Below are 25,000 nucleotides of genomic sequence, written 5' to 3'. Positions count from 1 at the left end.
TCTCTTGGTTTTATGTTGAAACATGAGAAGCAAATTGTTTATTCTATTCTCTCTCTCTCTCTCTTCTCTCGTCTCCTCTCTCTCCTCCGTCTCTCCTCTCTCCTCTCTCTCTCTCTCTCTCTCTCTCTCTCTCTGTCCTTTATATGATGGTCCATTTGCCAGCATCGCTGTGAACGTAACTAGTCATTTCTGGCATAAAAAAAAAAAACTTGCTAGTTAATGTTTCTCAAATCAAACGTGCTTTTCCTCTTCCCGGATTAGAGACTATGATTTTGAATTTCCATCTGGAAAATCTGTTATGTCCAAGTTATTCGAAATATTCAATAAGAGCTATTTTGTAGCTTATCAATCATAATGAAGATCTGCAGAGAATATTTTCTGTAGGTCAGGAGATAACTAGATCGAAGTTCACTGCACTTTTGTTTTAAGATTCTCTGATGATTTCGAAACGACCAAGTGAAATAGAATATCATCTCTCAGAACCAGTATAGAGAAGTAATTCCGTAAGGTTATTTGATATACTAGATTGCTTCCAGTTCGATTACATCTCCCTGGACTTGCCTGACTATATATACGTATGAGCAACGACAACTTATAGTGGTCATAATGGTGTCATTCTAAAGCGCAGTAAAATTCACCATAAACCTTATTTGTAGAATCAACTATCTGGTTGAAGAGTATCTGGAGTGGAAGCGTTACTCGTTGAATAAAATAGTGAACTATTTTTCTTCATGTTTTGATACGCAAAGTGGAAGACTACCGAAAACCTATTTATTTTAGAAAGAATACCCTCTTTGCTGAGCCTGTAAATGGGTCGTAAAGATTCCCGAAATATCATCTATCTGTCAATATTGATACTTATCAAATTTCAAAGCCATCTGAATTTTGTCATCCCAATGCAATGCGGTGATGGCCAGACACGCCTGATTTTTCCAGTAACCGGTCTTCTCTTTCTGTATTTCCCATTACCTTCTGTTATTTCATTTGAAAGAACACCATTTTCTTTGGATCAGTGAATTTCAACTCAATGGCTTTGTGGGCTTGTTTCATATGAATAGGGTTCATCTATTGCATAATAATAATAATAATAATAATAATAATAATAATAATAATAATAATAATAATAATAATAATTATATCATACATGATATTATCGCCCGGTTCCTCTCTGTCCCAAGGTAATAATATTTATACCTATAATTCACTATTGTGATCAACGGCCATTATTCCACTGCTGACGTCTTGAGTGGACATGTGAAACCCTGCCAGCCAGTATAGTTTGTTTGGGATAAATATTGCCTGCAACCTTGAGATACTCTTCAGACTTGGAAAGTAAATTAATTCGTTATTTGAGGAGTCTTAAAACCATAAGGAATTCGAGTGTATATGTCAGGTTATTCTTTCTTTTTGTTTACCTCCACTTTTCTGGACCCCCTCTCCTTTCTGGCATGAGTGTGTTTATGACCTGTCATTAATTGAATATGTGTTTCATTTGCATTTTGTGTGTTTCTTATTGATTTATGTATTCTGAGGTTCAGATGTTACTCCTGCCTGAATATTTATGTATTAGAATTAAGGATTTTTCTTAGTATTTTCTTTGTCCGGTATTGGAGTTAGATATTATTCCACTCATTGTGTATTCAGTATTAGATATTGTGAATACCATTTGATAGGTTGAAATTATGTATAGTGTGGTGGTGAACCCAGCCATCACAATATATATATACACACACACACGCACACACACACACACACACACACACACACACACACATATCATATATATATATATATATATATATATATCTTATATATATACATATATATATATATGGATAGAAGAAAAAACGAAAGAACTAGTGTAAAATACAGCATGCCAGAATCCAGTACAAATGATCCTCTTCCTGTTTTGACTTTTTAGAAAGCCATGATTTTAACGTAGCCTCTTTGCTTTTGTTTCCCAATAATGAAGCAAAGATGGAAACATTTTTTATTCCATTTTAACAACATGTCACAAAAAATTTAGAGCCTGTTATCTTCACGTCAAACCCAGCTACCGCCCACATGCCAAATCCCAAAAAGGATCACTGCATTGTATTCTTTCGTATTACGGTCCCAGAACTAATTTGACAGAAGCCATTAACAGATAAATGCCCTCCAAGCCACGAGAGTTCACACGTTCTCACATGAGATCAATAACCTTGACAGTTCAATTTAAACACCCAGTAGGTATTTGCTTTCCGTATTAACTCTAGTTTGCAGCCCAACAATTAGCGAGGACACACCTATTTGTTATTATTAGATTAAAGTAATTTCATTATAATTTGTTAATCGTTCTGTCCAACCTTTTGACCTTATTTTAGTCTAAGTTTATTAATAAGCTAGTATCGTTTCTCGTATATTTAAGCTGTCTTTGGTAGTTGGATGAACTCTGTAAGAGATTCATATGACTGCAGTTTTCCTTTGTTTTTCTTAGGTGTTTTGTTTACCTTCTCCCCGGTATTAGTCAATTACTGAACTGCCTTATTAATGATCGTTGTTTTTCTCTCTTATGAGCCGTGTTGACTCGAGTGGTCGTAAGGGTGGTGATACGTGACAGTTAGTTCGAGTTCCACCGCACAGACTGTCGCTTTTCGACAGAATTTAAGGTCACTTCTGCAGTTTTTGTAAGGAGATTTAGACCACGGCTTATCTAGTCCTTCGCTGCCCTGTGTGTGATCGCTTGTGTTTAGTCACCCGCAGCATTCGCCAGCCACGTCCCTTCCCTCGTTTGTCGAAAGGATTCCGAACAAGTTGGCCCGTATCTACATAGAACGTTGCAGTTTGTAGCGTGCGAGATCCATTGACATCCCAGATTCTTGGAGGCTACCACCCTCGGGGTTCCTGTGGTACTTTGGGTCACCTACAGGAATTGTAGCTTGACCAGGTTGACCCATTCATCAAAGTCAGTGAGTTTTTGGAACTCGTGGAGACAAGTAGGGCGGCTATCTACAGGTATGAGAAGTTTTTATATGGCCTGATGAGATGTTCTGGCAAGCATCCAGTGGTTATTCCTTATTTTGAATTTGTAAGATTACTAATTTTCATTTTTGAATGGTTATTAACTGAAAGTTTCTAGACCATTATAATTATTCTTAATAGCATATATCCTGGTTACTAAGTTAAATGTTGAGTGTATTTTAGTTTGTGTGTTGGGTAGGAGTATTATTAAGTTTCTCCTTTTATTTACTCTTGCTTCCTTCTTTCTAACTTAGTTTTTTTAGGTTAGTTTTATTTGGCCAGTGATTTGGAAGGTACCTACCCAAAGTTATAATATCTAAAATTTCCTATATCTTGGTTTAGGGTTTAGTTTAACTGTAGGTGATCTTTTAAAGATCTTAAGGTTGGTTTTCCCTTCATTTATATATTCATTTAGACTATTATATTTACCAACCATTACCTTTTCTTTTGTATAAATAAATATTATAACTTTTGTTGAGGTGTTTGTTCTTTTGTTCCTTGGTTGTTGTTACATTTTTACTGACCACAAATTCTGAGTTAAGATAAGGACCTTTGAAATTACGGCCATAAATAAGGTCATAACAAACTGGTGACTGTGACAGGGCATGTGCTTAGGTGTAGGCAGTAATTGGGACTTTGGGACGCTCCTCAGTCGAGGTTATAGTATTTATTCGTGAAAATACCTGTCTCTCCTACCACTATGTGTAATACGGAAGATTTTGAGTTTAGTCCTACAGAGTTATTAAGGTCTGCTGACTGTATTAGGCATTTACCAATATTAGGTAAAGAGTATTTTGTTAGTTGTTCTAGGTGGTTGGGTATTCGTTCAAAATGACGGATACAAAGATGAAGTTATTAATAATGGTGAAGAACAGTGTTTATGCAAGGTTTGGCTGAGGCTGAAGGATTAGTTGGGGAAAACATTAGTGATAGAGGATGTGAATTAGGAAGTGATGATAGGTTAGTTCCAGATGATAATGGCATCAGTGGTGGGCAGGTTTTTCATTATTTGATGATCCTTCTCAGACTGGAGTCATTTATTAAGGTCCAGCCAATTTGTTGCCAAGAGAGAATATAACCACAAATCCTTTCTTGACTGAAGAGAATTTAGGCCCATCAGTCCCTACGGTTCCTGTAAATTCTGAATCGAAGGAAATCCAGGAATATGATTTTTTTTTTTTTTTTTTTTTATTACAAAAGCTCTTGAAATCGGAGCATGCAGAGAACGAGAGGGTGAGGAGGCATGGGATAGAGATGGCCAACCTTAATTTGGGATTTTTTTTTTTTTTTTTTTTTTTTGTTACAAAAGCTCTTGAAATCGGAGCATGCAGAGAACGAGAGGGCGAGGAGGCATGGGATAGAGATGGCCAACCTTAATTTGGAAATGGCCAGGTTACAGGGGCTCCCTATCAGTTTAGCACCCAACGAGGTAGTCAGCCTGATAGGTTCAACATTGGAGCTGCGTTAAAATTGGTACCTATTTTTGATGAAAGAAACATTCCTGAATTCTTAAAGGCCTTTGAGAGGGTGTCTTCCCAGTTGTCTTGACCACCAGAGATGTGGACAGTGCTGATTCAGTGTAAATTGGTGGGGAAAGCATTCCTGGTATATAACGCCTTGAAGGGTAGTCAATGATTATCAAAAGGTAAAGGCACTAATTTGAAAAGCCTATGATTTGGTCCCTGAGGCATAGAATTTGCTAGGTTCAAGGAGGAACAGTTTGACGACTGGTTGAAAAGTCAAGTTGCCACTTTTTCTTCTTTGAGAGAACTCATGCTTTTGGAAGAGTTTAAGACATCTTGCTCCAAAGAACTGAAAATTTATCTGAAAGAAGTAAATGTCACAAATTTAGGTAGGGCTGCACAAGTGGCTGACGAATTTGTCTTGACCCATGGAACAGGTTCAGGCAATTTTGCCAGCAAGGATATAGATAGTAATGAAGTCAGGTCAGCGAATTTCCAAAAAGGAATACAAAGTGATAACGATGTCTAGGGATTCTGTGGCCCAGAATAATGTTAAGTTTTTGAGAGATACAGGGTCTTCTCGGTCGTTAGTCTTGGAAAGCAGTTTAAAAGGTTTGGTGAAGTATTCAGGGAACTTTATTGCTCTGGGAGGTTTCCTGAACACGATAGTTCCAGCTCCTTTAGCAGAGGTAATGTTGTCTTTCCCTGGGTATTATGGAAAGATCGACTTGGTCGTTATCAAGAGTCTTCCTATTGCTGTATTGATGGCATATTGGGAATTATGATTAATAGTGATGGCCAGGAATTATTTGCAATATTATCAATCAATAAGTGTCCCATAACAGTTACTACTAGAGCTGCAGCAAGAGCTGAAGATTTATCAGATAATGAAGAAGAGCTAAATTTGAGTAGTTTTGAAGTAGACATAGAAGTAAGAAGACCCGGGTCTGTAGTAATCAGTGTAGTTAGTAGTGATAATGTAATTCCTGATTGAGATTGAGCAGCTTTTATTGAAGTCCAGAAGAGAGAGTTTAATTTTGATTTAGGTGATACTTCTGACTTGAAACTTCGATTCTGGGTAAAAAGGGGCATATTACATAGTGAGTCATCCCCTGGTTGCTATTGATCCCTAAATATCCTGTATTGAGCAAATAGTGGTGCCTTCTCAATTTCAAAGACAGATATTAAACTTATTCTCCTGTCATTTTGGTGTCAGGATGACATTCCAAAGGTTGGCTAAATGTTTTTGGTGGCCAGGGATGAAATCGTCATTAAAACAGTATGTGGACGAATGTCTGGTGTACCAAGTGGTAGGTAAACCTAATCAGACAATTTTAAAAGCACCTTTATATTATATCCCATATCAGCTATTGGGGAGCCATTTAATGGGCTGGTAGTTTATATAGTATGCCCTTTGCCTAACACTAAAGCAGGTTTTATCTATCTACTGACTGTGATGTATCGGGCACCACAATTCCTGAAGCCATTCCCATAAAGAAAATCACATCTAAGGCTCTATTTGACCAGTTGGTAATTTTCTTTTCGAGGTATGGGATCCCTCTTAAGATCCAAACTGATTGTGGAACTAATTTTACTAGTAAGGAATTTCGAAGTAAGTGTGCAGATCTGGCCATTCTGCACAGTACTAGTGTTCCTTACCATACAGAGTCAGGGAGTGGTGGAAAGATTCCAACAAAAACTTAAATCAATTCTAAAGAGATTTTGTTATGAGTAAGGAGAGGAATGGGATAAAGGCCTTCCTTTTGCCCTCTTTGCTTTTAGAAGTCACCCAAATTCATCCGCGAGCGTCGCTCCTTTTCAATTAGTCTTTGGACATAAAATTCGGGGACCTTTGGAAATTTTATATGAAGTTTTGGAATCTGATCGAATGAAGGAGACGAACGTGGGTGAATTTGTTGATAATCTTAAAGGAGAACTTTTTAGTACCTGGAAGTTTGCTAGAGAAAATTTAGCTAGCTCTCAGGCTGCTATGAAAATCAATTATGACAAGAAAAACTCGAGCACGGTCGTTGGAGCCTGGGGAATTAGTTTTGGTGTTGGGTACAGATTCGGATAACTTCCTTGAACCAAGGTTTAAGGGGCCTTGGAGGGTGTTGAGGGAGTTATCTGATCTTAATTATGAAAGAGAAACTCCAGGGACCAAACGAAACTGCCAAATTTTTCACATCAATAGACTGAAACCATATGTCACTAGTAGATCTGATCCTTTGGAAACATGGTATGAATCAGTTTCTGATGGGTCAGAGGAAATAATTGATCAAGTACCTTCAGATGCTCTATCCAAGAATGTGCAATGTTTAGATGAGTTAGAAGAGAATCAGAAGCATCAGAAGCATCTTGATCTAAATCAAAGAAAGGAAATGGCAACTTTAATTTATTCGTTTTCAGATTCGGTCAGAGACTCTCCTGGTTTGACTAGTTTAATTGAACATAATGAGATAGTAGGAAATGCTTCACCAATTACACAAAGCCCTTATAGACTAAATCCCACTAAAATGGACATAGTCAATAGAATATATGTTGGTGCATGATTTATTACAACCTTCCGTTAGTCCTTGGAGCTCCCCTACAGTATTGGTAAAGAAACCTGATGGACAGCATTGGATGTCCGTGAACTATGCATACTAAAAATGATTCCATTCCCAACCCTTGAATTGATGACTGCATGGACAGCATTGGTTCAGCAAAGTATAATATGAAGCTAGATTTGCTCAAGGGCTACTGGCCAGTGCCTTTGTCGGATAGAGCAAGAGGAATTTTGGCATTTGTCACCCCATTTGGTTTGTATGAATGTAAAGTCATGCCTTTTGGGATGAAGAATGCTGCTTGTACTTTTCAAAGATTAATGAACCGTGTGATCTGTAGATTGGAAGTTACTGAGATCTACATAAGAGGATCTTGTTGTCCACAGTAACGATTGGAAAACTCGTTTACTCAGATTACATAATGTTTTTGAAGCTCTCCATGCTACGGGCTTGGTCATTAACCTCGCTAAATGCGAATTTGGTAAGGCTAAAGTTTTGTATCTGAGTCACAAGCTTGACCTCGGTCGTATAGCCCCGAAACAGGCCAATGTCGAGGCTATAACCAATTTAAAGAGACCGAGCAATGTCCGAAAATTTCGAAGGGTATTAGGTATGATGGGCTACGGTAGAAGTTTTGTTAGAAACTTTTCTGACATTGCTTGTCCCATAAATGATCTTTTGTTAAAAAATAAGAAATTGGTTTGGAATAGTGAGTGTGAAGAAACGTATTAAAATTAAAACTATTCTTATGTCTAAACCTATTTTGATTACTCCGAATTTTCAAGCTCCCTTTATAATTGTTGTTGACACCAGTGATGTAGTAGGCATTGGAGGCGTTCATTTTCAAAAAGGTGAGGTCGAGGGGTTTTACCCAATATCCTACTACAGCAAAAAGTTATTAATAGCGGAGCATAAGTATTCAACTAGTGAGAGAGGTTCTAGTCCTGATCTGTGCCATATCTCATTTTAAACCTGTGTGAAAATGTATTGTCATGGTAATCGCTTTATAGCAAAGAATTATAAGTTAAAAGAAAGGAAAATGCATCTTCTTCAAGTAGGTCTGCAGCAAAGGGACATTCGAGCACGTGTGGGAGGCGCCTGGTCTCATGATGGTTCGAGAATCCCCAGGTGTGTTACAGAACTCAACACGTGCCGTCACGTCGTCAGAAACGCCGCGTATTATGATGCAACATTTCATCGAGATCCTTTTTAAAACTTCCTGTCGACTCGGGAGTCTGTGACGTTCCCTGGTAAGCCACGCCCCCAGATCGCCATATATATATATATATATATATATATATATATATATATATATATATATCTATATATATATATATATATATATATATATATATATATATATATATATATTATATATATATATATATATATATATATATATATATATATATATATATATATATATATGCCCTGAGGAAGTAGAAGAGATCAGATCAGCAGAGAGATCATCAGTGATAGATCATCAGAGAGAGATAAGAGAAGAAGGAATAGACAAAGGATAAGAGAGGAAAAAAGCGCTCGAGAGAGTGGGATCGGATTCGAGTCAAGTCGTCCAGTCAGAAAGAGAGCGACAGAGATATTTCGATGTTGAGCAAGCATCCTACATGGTGGTTTTGAGGAGTAACCTGCCCTTCAAGTATCAAGAATAGACATTGCTATCTGCAGTACGGAGTCTATAAGACGTCTGAAGTTCTGCAGTTCTCCTTTGTGAAACCGTCGCTTCGAGCATTGATTTTCGATAGCTGCAAAACTGGCCACCAAGTATTTCATTATATCACCGTTTCCCCAGTTCACATTCTGTAAGATTTTATTTTTGTTATGTAAATAGGAGAAATCATTCTGCATTTATCTTTGTTAGTAAGCTTGTAAATAAACTTTTGTTCTGTTTGTGTTTCTTTCTATATTCGTATCCCGAGTTTCAACTGTTGGTGTTGAATCTTTTTTGTTTATTATAATTAAGAACCTGTAGTGGACCTCGGTGTCCGTGAAATGTATTCACATTCTTTATATTTCATTTCATATCTCTCTCTCTCTATCTCTATATATATAATATATATAATATATATATATATATATATATATATATATATATATATATATATTAAATATATATATATATATATATATATATATATAATAACTTGATCACGAAGTATATAAAACGTGATGCTATGTATAAATAAAGGTTTTTGCCACGAAGGAAAAATGAAAAGCGAGATAGACAAGCACTTTCGGTCTAGTGCGACCCTTTACTCAGGGTCGCACTAGACTGAAAGTGCTTGGCTATCTCGCTTTTCTTTTTTCATTCGTGGCAAAAACCTTTATATATATATATATTATACATTATATAATATATATATAATATATTATATAATATATATAATATATAATATACATATAAATATAATATATATAGAATATTAATTATATATATATAATATAATCTTTATATATCTAATAATATAATATATATTATATATATATATATTATATATATCTATATATATATAAGATATATATATATATTATAATATATATATTATATAATATATATATATGCTATATATTCATGAGGCGGTCATCTACAACTATCTCGCAATCTCGCAATTTCATTAGTTATGGACAAAATAAATTCTAATAAGCAAGTAATGTAAATAATGGGTTGACAACATTAAAAGGTCCTACAATCGACTGAAATGACTCGGTAACCTGCCGCCAGTTGTTACTTCTATTTTAGGCAAAGAGAAGACGGTAGAGGAAGAAACTTTTGATGGCAGTATTCATCGAGTGTCGGCAGAGCCACCAGCGATCGATGTTGGTTACTGGTTTTACGTCGGTCAGTAATTTTCTAGCTGACATCAAGACACAGGAATACTCACAAGAGTCCCTTTGTATTCATCATTAGTGAAAATGTTATTCATTCATGCACATATTGGAATGATAATGGGGTAATTCTAAGACGGCATTCTGCAGTAAAGTAGACTATGGCAGTTGACGTTATCCTATGTTATCTTACCTTCTGAACAAGAATTCAAAGTAATGTTTATTCGGTCGACTGTAATTAAACGGTAATTTATCTTCGAAGACTACATGACGGTACAAGGGGTGCGATGTACCATGTACAGAGTTCAAAGGTAAATAACTGATTAGTTACAGTCGACCTGCTAAATATTACCTGAAACTCTTGTAAAGTAAGTAAAATAACCTAAGGAAATGTCAACTGCCATAGTCTACTTCGACTGAACAATCTCCGAAGTTTTGGTTTGGGGCCAAGAAATGTAGACAAACCGCCATATTTGAATTCTGGTAGGGGGTGTGGGATACGTAACCACCAGGGAGCATTATGTCCGGTAAGGGGGGACGGGTTGGGGTACTGGGAGAGGGAGGCACAGGTACGAGTTGGTAAAGACACACTGGGATATGGTGGGAAATAACAAATCCCAGTAAATATCACTGACATCAAAAGCACTAAACCTTTGGAACACCAAAACACAATTGATATAATTAAATAAAGTACACAAAGATGAGGAACCTTACCTTAAATGTTACCTAAACACCTTCCTTTGACACAATGAGGGCAAAAGGCCTGTTTTCTCAAAAGACCGTGATCAAGACAGTACATTACCAACCTTTCATACTACCCCAAGTAATGGACTTAAAAGTCCTTATAACTAAGGAAACAGTTAACACAAGTACGGGTAATGGGCCCGGAGGAGCAGGAGGTGCCAAGGATAGCTTCTGCCATCGTACTCGGTTGATGAGTGAAGTGAAATACACCGGCAAGTATTGTCAGGAGGAAGTTGCAGGGGGTTGGAGAGCAAGAAACATGGTAGGGAGGATAGGGTGGGGGTAAATGTTTATGTTTGTGAAAAAAAAAAATCACATGAACACGGTCTTGTAATGGACAGACAATATGGGAAATCAGGGAGGCCAGTTCAGGGGATAATTGAACTTGACAAGAAATGTTGAGTAAAATCGTATGTTTATGAAACCAAAGCTATTGTGTATTATTATTAAAGTAGAAAATATTGCAATGAAATGTTACAGTAGGGACACATTCTACAAAAGAGCTAATAATCCACACATACATAATAATATATGTGTATATACACGGTTTTACACATTTGGTATTTACACTCTGGGGTACTTAAGTATAAATTATCAAGTACAATTCGAAGGAAGGTAATCTTAGAAGTGTAACATATAGGTTAGGATAGTAACCTAACCTAGTAGAACGTGTTACCTGACCGGGGGCCCCATACCCCCCTTAAAGGGAGGTAATCTTAGAAGTATAACATAGTTTAGGATAGTAACCTAACTTAACTAGTAGAACGTGTTACCTGATTGGGGGGGCGGAGCCCCCCATACTCCCCTTAAACAAAAACAATCTTAGAAAGATAATATAATCTGAAAGTAAATATTATAATAATAAGTAAAATTTTATCCAAGAAATTGTTATGAGTCAGAAAGGTATGTAAAGGTGAATATAGAGAAAACGAGGGAGAAAAAATGCTTGTGTAATTTGGAATGTCTGTAAAATGTAAAAATGTAATAACATCAATTTCACGTCATTGACAGAAAGGTCTCGAAACGTCCTAAAACCGCCTTCTAGTCTCACCCCTCAGGAGACTTTCAGGGGCCTGCCCTCAATTGTAATGTAATATTGTAAGATATATAGGGCAACATTATGAAGTGAGAACAAGTCAGTGCACATATTAAACAATACTATGATAAACGGAACAGAAATAAAAGCTTGAAATAATATTACACAATTATGAAACAAATGAGGAAAAGGAATATATGTAACCTAATGCATGAATCCCCCCAAAATCTCCACTCGGTCCTATCGCAATGTAGGGTTAATAATGCAACAGAATGGTTAAATACATGTAACAACCCAAAACCTCCATCATTTATCTCACTTAGGAAGTCTGTTTCTGAAAGAAAAGCTCCTCTATAACATGGTGCATGCGCAGTAGGATTGGCGAATGCATAGTAGGATTCGGCGTCGTAATAGCAGTAGTAATAATGGATTTTGGCTATGTAACGGCTCCATTCTCGGTTTATTTATCGTTTTATTTCAGCCTGTATTTCGTGTTTCAAATGTCATAAATGAGAAGAAATAACGCAATAACACGGCAAAACCTTCCCCCAGGTGTTTTACCCCACCCAAACCCTGCATTCCCATCAGTCCCCCTTACAGTACGATAGAGTTGTAAGGCATAATTGTCCGAAATGTATTACCCCACCCAAAAACCCACATTCCCATCGGTCCCCCTTATTGCAGGATAGAGTTCAAAGGTAAATTACAGGTTAATTACAGCAGGTCGAAAGAATATCCCTTTAAATTCTTGTTCAGGAGGTAAAACTGTATAGAAAAACATCAACTGGCATAGTCTAGTTCGCCACAGTATACGGGCTTGGATCTACCGATAAGGGAATAGTCCTATCGCCGTCAGCCCCCTGAGCCTCTGTTCACCTGGGATCTACCTGCAGTTACTGTAATTTTCAACATTCTACGGGGACCGCTGTCATACTAAGATTTATCAACCCTCTTTTATAAGTGTAGAAATTGGGCTGATATTGGTTTTCAGCACTTAAGCATAAAACTTAGTCTCCTCTTCTGACCCTATTAAATATAAATCCTTGAAAGGACTTGTTTTACATGTTTTTTTTTTGTCACTTTTTCGTGAGTTTTTATGTTTCTAACAATAATTTTTTAATGTCAAGGTTGCTAGTGGAATTTCCCGATTAATTTTGTAAAAATAATGTTTAATCTTTTTGCTGTAAAATTCCACATAAATTTCAAATTTAATTATTGATTTTTGTCAAAGTTTAAATCGACTGCAGGTTTTATCTGAGAGACGTTGATGATGTGGGACGTAGAACCCCTTGTCAATGTTTAAAGTTACTAAACATTTTGGTAGAAATTTTTTATTTTAATTCAAGTTATAGAAAACTTAACTATTATTTACATTTCCCTTCATCTTATTCTTATATTTTTTGTTGACTGTCATGCTTACATATTGTCTTAAGGCCCATATTAAATTCTGAGTATGGAACCTCTGGGGGACTGAAGATAGTTCGTTGACTGCCACTCATATGTCTTAAGGTGGAGAGTGCTTTGGGGGTGGTTTTGCTAATTTCTTTAAATTAAAATTTCATTTTATATGTGCAAGTTTTCTAAATTTAAACTTTGCATAGGTAAAGCTTTTTCGTCTTGTGTATTTTATAAGTAACTATACTTTGGTGTGGCTGATAAGGTGATATTGTTTTTATCTTAATGCAAAGTTTGCTTTTTAGTATTAGTACTGCATGGCGAATTTATCAAGATGAGTTCCAATTTGCAGTTAATAGTTAATTCCCGGAAATATACCAAGAATCTGGTCATGGAATGTCATAATCGTAGACTTAACCTCCCCAGTTTATCTAATGTTGAGAAGTCTCAAACCAAGGCTCAGCTGGATTGTTATTTACAAACTCTGAAGGGCATAAATGAACAAATTCAGTTGTTTAAGAGGAAAGAGGAGCAAAATGAAACTTGGTTACAAGCGAACTTGAGTCTTATAAGGATTATTTTCGTAAGATTCGTGAGTGTTTAGCTCTTACAGAAAAGGCTACCCCCTCTAGTGATCAAGTTGAAATTGCTCGTTGTCTTCTGAAGAGGCCCTACTGCTCCTTCGTCTAAATTCAAAAGTGAAGAGGGGGAGGATTTGCTGAAATTATTCACTGATTTTGAAGACATTACTTCAATGTTCAATAATTCTAGCTATGATAAATTTATCATGCTCAAGCAACAAATTAGTGGACGAGCATTGATTCTCTTGCAGTCTCTTGAGTCAGACAAACGAGGCTATGAGCATGCTAAAGATTTATTAAATAAGGCTCTAGCTTCTAAGGACACGCAAATCTTCAATGTCATTGGGCATCTTTCGGCAATGAAACTGGATTTGGGTGTGGATCCGTTTGAGTATGTCTCTCAAATGTGTCATATCACAGAGACTGTCAACAGACTTCAGTTGGATATGGATTAATTTTTATGGTTTTTATTTAGGCAAGGATTAAATGAATCTTTCAAAACTCATCTTATTCAGATTACTAATTCCTCCAAACCAACTCTCGAGCAGATTAATGAGCATTTTGTTTTAAGCTGCTGAGAGACATAAAGATTTCCAGGATAAGTTGAGTAGTAAATTTTCTGGAGGTGACAGCCGTAAGAAAGTCTCTTCTGCTGGTGCTGTAAATGTAAGCTATTCCAGGGAAAAGACTTCATTTAGGCCTTGTTGTCTTTGTTCTAAAATTGAAGGTAAGGAAGCCACACACCCAATCATCGAGTGCGATATATTTGTTAGTGCTTCAGACCAGGTTGACAAATTGAAGTATTTTAGTGGTTGTGTAAAATGTGGTGGTTTGAGCCACATAACAGATAAGTGTAAATTTAAACTTATTCAAAGTGTAAACATTGCAATGAGTGGCATTTCAGCTTTATGTGTGTCAAAGGTGAAATAAAGCCAAATACAAAGGATACAAAAATTTCTAAGGGTACTTGTAAAGTAACTAACAGTAGTATGGCCATAAATGAAACCCTGAAGAGTAACTTGGAATATGATAACTCTACTTCCTACTTTCTCCTGTCAGGTAGAAAATGTACCTAAGTTAAGAGTCCTAAAGGATGGTGGTTGTCAGTCTAATTTTATCAGAGAGCATAGCTGAATCTCTAATCTTGAAAGTTTTGCAAGATAACATTAACTTGACAGTTACTGGGATCAATGTTTCACAAAATTATATTACCAAATTGGTAGAGTTAACCTTAGAAATGAAAAAGTTACTTTGAAGGCTTTGTGTATTTCATCGATTAACATTGTATTGAATTTGCCAGGTCTTGGTAAACTGGTTAAAGGCTTGACAGAAAGAGGATATGAACTGGCTGATGAGTTTTTGCTCGTTAACGGAGATAGCATTGACAACCTTGATTTTATTTTAGGATCAAAATCTGGTTATTACTTACCAGAGTCAGAGTTTGTTTTTGGAAAGGAGAATAAGTCGGTTCTGTCTAAAACTCCTTGTGGAGTCATGTTTAAAAGAGATATTAACACACTCCTGTCTGATTTGAAATATTCCCCTTTCTTGGAGAATAGATCTCTCATTTATTTTGCTGAGGTTGAGAAGACACATTTTACTGAGGGTCTAGGTCCCTCACATTTGGATCTTTCAAAATATTCTAATTCCTTGTCTTTGACGACCGAAAGCACTTATGCCCTTCCGCACAAATTTTGACATTTTTGATGACCAAGGCAATTTGAATCACTCTCAGCTTGAAAAAGCTGCTAATGAAATAATTTATAGTTCTTGTGATGTTTACACAATTCTGATCAGTATGAAGAATGTGAGACATCTGAATTGAATAAACAGTGAAGTAAATACACTCTTGATAATACAGTCAGAAATGAGGAGGGAAGATTGGTTATGCTCCTGATGTGGAATGCTAAGGTGTCACATTTGCTCTGTGGAAACCAGTAGCTTTCTAAACTCATTTTGAAATCAAACCTCAAGAGATTGAAAAAGAACAAAACCCATTTGGAATTAATGGATTAGTTTTAAAGAGCAGGAGAAAGCAGGTATAGTAGAAAGGATTCATAATCTGGATAAGTTCTTGGAGGAGCACCCAAATCATTCTTTTCTACCTCGGGTATCTTTAAGTTGGACAGGGACACTACAAAGTGTTGTGTTGTATTTTTATCAAATTTGCGTGAGAAGGATCTTTCAAAAGCTATTACTGTGAGCCATAACCAAGCCATTCATTCAGGCCTCTGCCTGAATCAGAAAATTGCCTCAGCACTTTTGCATCTGTGATTTAATATGAAACTTTTATGTTTTGATTTGTGTAAAGCTTTTAACCAGATAAGCTTAAGTGAGGTTGATGCAAACAGATAGCTATTCCTCTGTTATTGGAATGTAGCTAAAGAAGATTTCACTGAAATGTCAGACTGAGTTTCGGGTTACAGTGTTCCCCAGCTATTTTGTTGTTGGGGTTGTATAAAATGTTAATTCTTGATGCAGAGAATGATCCTTTGAGATTGAAAGGTTTGAAGGCACAGATTTATTTCCTTTGTTATATGGATAATTGTGCAATTTCCATGAATGATGTCTCAGATTTGAAGTGGTCATATGACCAATTGGAGTCAATATTTGGTCCTTACCAGTTTATGACAAATGAGCAAGACTTACAGAGTGCAATTAACGCTGGTTTAGAAAACAAAACTCCTGATAAGATAAAGTTGCTAGATCTTCAGTGGGACCATCTTAAAGACACTTTGTCGAGCTAATTTTAGGAGCACAAACAAAAAGGGAAATTTTGAGTTCCATAGCCTCACAGTTTGACCTTTACTATTTTAATGGCCCAGTTTTAAACAGAAGTAGAATATTTCTGCATAATCTTCATTGCAATAAGATGTTGGGATGGGATGATAAACTGCTTCCTGAACAGTTGAGTGAATGGCGGAATATTGCTCGTCAAGCTAATGCAACCCCAGAAATAGGAGTTAAAAGGTTTGTTGGTGGAAGAGGTGGTTCATTTAAACTTCTTGCCTTTGCTGATAGCTCCAAGCTCATATTTGGTATTGCCGTGTATATTCTGGATGTAGAATCAAATGAGCTGAGCTTTGTATTAGCAAAGAATCGCATTGCAAACAAACTACTGGAAAGTAAAAGTATCCCTTCCTTGTAATTACAAGGAATTAGTTTGGCTACAGAATGTCTTATAGACCTGTACAAGGAACTATCAGGTCCTATGTGTGTAAATCCAATAAATATTGTAGACTTAAATCCAATAAATATTGTAGACATGGGTAAATTCATACACTCATAAAATAAGTAAAATGCAGAAACGTTCAGTTTTCGTCATGAACAGAATTAGTCATATTAACCAGCTATGTGAAGTTCATCCAGTAAAGTTTTCTTTCATTTCTGGCATTGAAAACCCAGCTGATGCTATAACATGTTGCTTGTCTTATCGTAGACTGTTGCAGACCACATATTTTTCGGGACCAGATTTTTTGAAAGTTGGAGACAAGGAGCCAAGTTTTCTGGACACACTTTCCTCGGTAATTCCTAATCCTCACTCAAGTGCAGAAGTTTCTGAGGGAAAGGAAGAGCAGAATGTCTGTATCATGATTGCTTGCTCTGCAAGTGATAATTATGTTAAATTTGAGCATTTGCTTCCCCCCAGACACTTATTCCAGCTTTCATAAGTTGGTGTCTGTCTACTGTAAAGTGTTAACTTTCATACAGTTGATGATATCAAAGTTAAGAGAGAGGGATCCTGTTAAGTTAGGTCACCTTAATACTGAGTGTGATAATTTATATGCTGAAGCAAGTAAGCATGTAATTCGTATGGATCAACATGAACACTTTCCTGAGGCATTTGAATGTTTTCAAAGTAGGGATAAGGTTTGCAAAAATTTGCCAAATTTAGTAGACCAACTTAATGTGTATATAGATAATGATGGTTTACTTAGGGTACGTAGCAAATGCGACAAGCTTACGAATAAGAAAAACTCTTACAATTTTCCATTATTGTTAGTTAAGCATAGTAATTTGACTTCACTAATAATTTTGAGTCTCCATAAAAAGCTTCCACATATAGGTTGCTGTTCCTTGCTTGCTGAGATGAGGAAAAGATTCTATCTATGCGCTTCATTCCTTCTCAATGGTGAAGAAGGTATTGAAAATCTTGTGTGGGATGCCGTAGATTTAATGAGCGGACAATTAAGTTGAATCAAAGTCCGTATAGAGAATGGAGAATTAATCCTCCTATTGTAACCTACAAATATATTTTCATGGACTACCTAGGGCCATTATGGGTAAAGCAAACTGGCAAAAAGACAAAGGTTTGGTTGTTATATATTGCCTGTATGTGGAGTAGAGCTGTCAATTTAAAGATCTGCACAGACTTATCAACCAAGGAATGTTTGAGAGCATTTCAAATACATTGCTTTGACTATGGCATTGCTGAGTATTGTATAAGTGATTTAGGCTCTCGGTTAGTTTCTGCTTCAAATATAATTTGGGATTATTTAAAAGATTATGAAACTCAAATGTACTTTCAGCAGAATGGAGTTAAGCCCATTAAGTTTGATAATTTTGTTAAAGGCCATATCCAGTTAGGTTCGATGGTAGAAGTCTGTGTGAAGATGACCAAACTATTATTGTTTGGTGCTATTGGCAATAATGTTTCAGATTATAGGGATTTTGAATTCTTGGTATCACAAACTATACATCTCATTAACAGAAGACGAATAGCGTTCAAAGAGGCATTACGAGATGCCATAGGAGATGATGTTTCTGAACCCATTACTCCCGAAAGTTTGATTAGAGGCTATAACTTGATATCCGTTGATGTAATACCAGAACTGCAAAGTAACCCTGAACCTGATTGGCACCCCAATAATGATTCTCAAATGGAACTTAAAAATGAATATACAAAGTTGCAAAATGTTAGATGTAAGTTAATTAAACTACACCAAGAAGAATTCCTGGCCAATCTTGTTTATCAGGCGGTTAATGTAATAGACAGATACAAACCAGTCACTCATAAAGTCATTAAGCCAGGGGATATTGTTTTGTTAAAGGAGGACTTTTTTAAACCGAGTCACTATCCCATGGGTCTTGTTAAGAAAGTTGAAATAAACAGTATGGGGGAAGTAACGGATGCCACAATTTTAAAGGGAGTTACAAAAGAATTGGTCAGACGACATTCATCTGTTATTATTCCATTCCTGAGAGTGCATGTGGATGAATCGCCAGTACAGCCTGAACTAAACGCTGTTGTTTGTAATAAGCCAAAATTTAAAATTAAACCTAAAAGAAAGGCAGATATTGAAAGTGGAAAAAGAACAAGAAATATGCTTCGTGAGTGATTAGAATTTTTTTTGTCGTAAGTAGTTTTTTGTTTTGCAAGTTTTCTTTTGTTAATATTAAACTTAATTCATAATTTTCACTTAATTCAGTTTCTTTTACTTTTGTATATATATATATATATATATATATATATATCTATATATATATTATATATATATATATATATAGATATATGTATATATATATATATATGTGTGTGTGTGTGTGTGTGCGTGTGTGTGTGTGTGTATGTGTGTGTGTATTTGCTATATATTCATGAGGCTGTTATTTACAAATATCTTGCAATTTCATTTAAAAGATTGAGGACCTTATAAGTTTGTACTATACAAATTAATTATGAAAAAAATAAATTATAAGCAAGTAACATAAATAATGGATTGGCAACATTAAAAATTCCTACAAACGACTGAAATCCCTCGGTAACCTGCCACCCGTTGTTACTCTATTTTAGGCAAAGAGAAGACGGTAGAGGAAGAAACGGTATTTATCGAGTGTCGGCAGAATCACCAGCGATCGATGTTGGTTACTGTTTTTACGTCGGTCAGTAATTTTCTAGCTGAGATCAAGACAGGAATACTCACAAGTCCCTTTGTATTCATCTTTAGAGAGAATGTTATTCATTCATGCACATATTGGAATGATAATGGAATAGTCTTATCGCCGTCAGCCCCCTGAGCCTCTGTTCACCTGGGATTTACCTGCAGCTACTGTAATTGTCATACTAAGGTTTGTCATATCTTTTATAAGTACAGAAGTTGGGGTGATATTGGTTTTCAGCACTTTTAAGCATAAAACTTAGTCTCCTCTTCTGACCCTATTAATTATAAATTCTTGAAAGGACCTGTTTTTCATATGTGTTTTTTTGTCACTTTTTCGTGAGTTTTTAAGTTTCTAAACAATAATTTTTTAATGTCAAGGTTTCTAGTGGAATTTCCCGGTTAATCATAAAATAATTTTCGATCATTTTACTGTAAAATCCCACGTATATTTCAAATTTAATTATTGATTTTTGTCAAAGATTAAATCGATTGCAGGTTTTATATGGGAGACGTTGATGATGTAGGACGTAGAACCCCTTGTACTTCCTCTGTGTCCATCCACGGGTGGGGGGTTCACATAGTTGGAGAGCAGCAGTTAATGTTTAAAGTTACTAATATGAATTTACCTGGAGGATCTACGTTCATCAATGGGTTAAACTGAAGATCCACTCAACTTACCTTAGATATTGCAAAGTATCAAACTCTGGCCTTCAGATCAGGCAAAAACATATTCGATTAAATACGGCTGAAGGCCTGCTTCAGAAGATGAGTGATTAGGTACACTCTGGGGTTTAACTTAACCAATTATATTTACAATAATTTCACAAGTATGTAACTGGGACACAATATAACAGTCCCTCACTACTAGACGAAAGAAGCAATGCGTGGGGTTTTCTTGAAGGGAACCCAATATAAGCCCACTTTGAAAGGTGCCATTAAGAGAGGGTGTAGTGGGGAAGCCAATATTGCACACAAGCTGATGCACAGAAACTACAGCTGACTAACTCCTAATCTGTAATCGAAAACACCAATGATTACTTCTCTGGAATTAGGCGGATGATTAGGTAATCGAGGAGTTGCACAGAGGGTGCCTGAAAATGAACTTGATTCCGGTTATTCACAATTTAGCATTTTACGTTACACTCCACTTAGATGCTTTGCAACTTGAAACAGCACCAATAAAAAGGCAACAACGGTCTCACTATATGTAGGTAGATCGCACAATAAAAAGGAAACAGTAATAGGCTAACAAGGACGTGACAGACTAAAATCTTAAAACCAGCGCTTTACTGTCATCAGGAGAGTTGTTCCTCGTACTTCAGGGGCGCCAGCAATGGGTGTTCAAGTGAACTGACTCGCTACAAAAATACACTAAACCCACTGTGGCCACGTGCTTAAGATGGGACAGTTCAAGAGAGCAACTGGGAAGTACAGGCATCCTGGACAAGCGTCCGAAGAATTCTAAGATCAAGCCTGCTGATTCGAAGCCTCTTATAACCTGGAGATCACAAGGATCTTGCGTCGAGATGGTGGTAGCGGGCATCTCGGCCGGGCATAGCATTTCTCCCAGGTCTACGCCTGGAATTAAGATCTATCGACAGTCAACTCGAACAAGGAAAAAGGCTTCAAGTAGTTTCCCCATAGAGAGAGAGAGAGAGAGAGAGAGAGAGAGAGAGAGAGAGAGAGAGTTGGTACCCGCCTTGCTTTAATTGAAATGAGAAGAATGAACTTTATTCTTTTATTTTTATTATAATTACTAAAGGCTGGAGAGTTTGCTTGAGAAAAGGGTTTATCCTTAGTAATAAATATATATTTAGAGAGAGAGAGAGAGAGAGAGAGAGAGAGAGAGAGAGAGAGAGAGAGAGAGAGAGAGAAATAGTAAACTAGCTACACTCAATATTCAATATCTTCCGAATTAATTGCTTTGCAATCAAACCCCAAATTTTCAAACATTCCTTATAACCATTATCGAACATAAACTAAAAGAAAAAAAAAACACGAAACACAAGCACACTGAGCATCAGAAAAAAAAAAAAAATAAGTAATGACAGAATGACATTTCAGATGAAAACATCTCAGAAAAAAACATTTCAGTATTGAGCACATTATCAGACCAGTGACTTTTAAATTTTGACAATCAGGAGTTTTCACAATCTAACCCTCAGGTTAAGACAGTAATTGGATTTTAGCAACTACTCTTGAAATCTGGAAAAATAACTTACTTAAAAGTCCCGTAATTAAAACACCGCCTCCGCACCCGAAGACATTTTTCTTTCCCAGTTTTTTATGCATTTTATAACATTTTGTTCTTGCTGAAATAAATAAAAAAAAATTTAGATAGCATATTCTGTTTCATTCTAGATTATAACCAATGAACACAAAAGAGCATTTTCAACAACTTAAATAAGTAATAAACTGCATGAACGGTAGACCAAAATAGGAAGGTTAATAAAGCAAAATTATTAACAAATGTATATTGTTCGATTTTATCATTCTTTACTTATTGAATAAGAGTCAAAACTTATTAATTAACAAAATTAACTGATTAATACAAATAAAATCAGAAGTAAATCGTACCTTCAGAACCCGATGCTTTCGCCCAGGGACAAGTGAATGACAAATATTATCATTACAAAATGATGCAATCCGTCTCTTGAAAAAAATAAGGTGTAGGACATGAGGCAGGTGTACAACAGGAAACTTTTTAGCTCAAGCACCTGGAAGTAGGTTAGCATGCAGGACGATGCAGCTAATATTCCGAAGCAAATTAGCAAAACGTGGGCCTGAGGTTCTCTTTGTTAAGTTATGGTAATCGATTTTAACAATAGCTTTCTCCAACCATTGCGTTCTCTTCATTTAATGGAACAGAAATAGATCTCTTTGTCATATATTCATAGTCATTAGATCACCCAATTTATACAAGCTATACTAGGGAAAATTATAAGTTTTATAATACGAAATGGAATAAGATTCCAGAATTTCCCATGAGTGTAGCCGTTACTAAGACAGGCGAGAACAGTTTTCAACCAAGAAAAATTTATTTACCGAAGAGAACGAAACAATTCTAAAAATATACGCGCTTCCAAATAAAATTTGGTCACTTGGACCACGAGTAATTATCACGGAATTTACTGAGCTCAAGGGTAATAAAAAATGGAATTTACTGCTTGTTTAAGCAGCTTAAATTTATCCGTATGAGGAAAATATTGGTACTTGCTGGGAAACGTTTATCTAGATGCAAGTACCCTACCGGAAAATGGAAGAGCATTCAGGTGTCTATGTTGGTGATTATTTAAAGACATTTCACTTTTAGATAGGTTGCTTTATACTAATTATACAAACACACACACACACATATGTATATATATACATATGTGTGTGTTGTGTGTGTTTGTATAATTAGTATAAAGCAACCTATCTAAAAGTGAAATGTCTTTAAATAATCACCAACATAGACACCTGAATGCTCTTCCATTTTCCGGGTAGGGTACTTGCATCTAGAATAAACGTTTCCCAGCAAGTATATATATATATATATATATATTATATATATATATATTTATATATATATATATATATATATATATATATATATATATATATATAATGTGTGATATATATATATATATATATATATATATATATATATATATATATATATATATATATATATATATATATAATGCATATTATCGTTAGTATCCATTTTGGATCCTCTTTCAATTTCATTGAATCTGCTTTTCGACTTCAGCTCTGTTGCAGTACATGACACTCGGTAGCGGTCTAGCATTTGACGACTCTGCCTACTTCTCTCCTTGAAACATCATCTTGATGCTGAAAAGGCTAGTAAGATCAAGAACTGTGTTGAGACTGCCAAAGAGTTTGAATGACGAACGCCCTGGCTTGGTTCATTATTGTTGAAGAATTGCATCTTACCCTCGGTGAAGACATGCAACCGACCCATGTCCCTTGGCCGACGACCTAGTATGGACTAAGCCCATCACTCTGCCATATAAGGTAACTGAAAGTAAACATTTGCTTTCTCCCTTCATTCCTATTCCTAGATTCCTGTCTCCGTATGAGACTAGTGAGTAACTTGTGTGATATAATGGTGATGTTACACAAGCTTAAAGCTTAAGTTTTATTTAATGTCGATGAATTAATCTCCCTGAGAAGTCTTACATCTTGCTGTGTAACTTTCGCTTGTACCATTATCAGTATTTCTTGCAAATATACTTTACAGATTCGTGTAGAATGTCCAGTTGTGCGCCTGCCCCTGTAGATCAACAGTACCATTCACGCATCTCTGCCAGAGCCTATATTGGGGTATCATATCCCTATATACCATTGACTCTCAAGCTCTCTTACAGTGCTCCACTGCATAGATATTGTACTTTTGTTAATTTTAGCTCATAATTCTAATTCTTATGTCCATATTTTAATTCTGTAGGACAAGAGATTGCTTGCATTGTGGTGGCACTTTGCCTTGCTATTGTGATAAAGAGCAGTAATGTCGTGAGTGCCATGGGGCTTGTTAATGCTGCTGTAATAGTAAATCTTCCGATTTCCCTTTTAGAAATCATAATAATTTATGAACTGAGTATGTGTAATATTCAGTCCCTTTTCTTGATTAATTAAGTAATCTTAGTTTAACCAGATCACTGAGCTCATTAACAGCTCTCCTAGGGCTGGCCCGAAGGATTACATATTTTCACATGGTTAGGAATCAATTGGTTACCTAGCAACGGAACCTGCAGCTTATTGTGGGATCCGAACCACATTATTTTGAGAAATTAATTTCTAATCACCAAAAATAAATTCCTTTGATTCCACATTGGCAGAGCTGGGACTCGAACTCAATACTACCGAATCAGTAAGCGAGCACGTAAACCTCTCTTCCAACAAGGAACTAATTATTTGTTTAATGATTTTTGGTTATTCTAGAAGGGTGTACTTTTATTTTTTCTGTCCATATTCTGCATGCCATTAGTCAGCAATTGCATAGATTGTACACAAGGAATAATTTTGAGAATTCCAAAATTTTGGATTTTGTAAAATTGCATTAGCCCCCACATTGCAACTGATTATATATATTATATATATATATATATATATATATATATATATATATATATATATATATATATATATATATATATATATATATGTGTGTGTGTGTGTGTGTGTGTGTGTGTGTGTGTGTGTGTGTGTGTATAAATCAAGACAAGATCCACGAAGGAAAGACAAACGACTGAGTACTGCAAGTCCTTTCGACTTCATGTAAAATGTTCAAAAATTACATAAAACATAAAATCACTGGCAATTGCAAATTATTCACCTTATACATATTTTCTATGAATTCATATTTTTCTTATATATTCACCTCGCAAAATTTTGTTTTTTACCAAAAGGAGAATTACAGAGGTGTACTTTTATAACATTTTTTGGTGGTCAGTCACATTCCTTGTATAATCTTTTAATTGTCTTGTCTCTTCTTCTGTGCTATTGGACC

This window comes from Macrobrachium nipponense, chromosome 39, assembly GCF_015104395.2.
Source record: "Macrobrachium nipponense isolate FS-2020 chromosome 39, ASM1510439v2, whole genome shotgun sequence".
In the NCBI taxonomy this organism is placed as follows: domain Eukaryota; kingdom Metazoa; phylum Arthropoda; class Malacostraca; order Decapoda; family Palaemonidae; genus Macrobrachium; species Macrobrachium nipponense.
The sequence above is the reverse complement of the archived record's forward strand: the minus strand, read 5'-3'. Positions refer to the sequence as shown.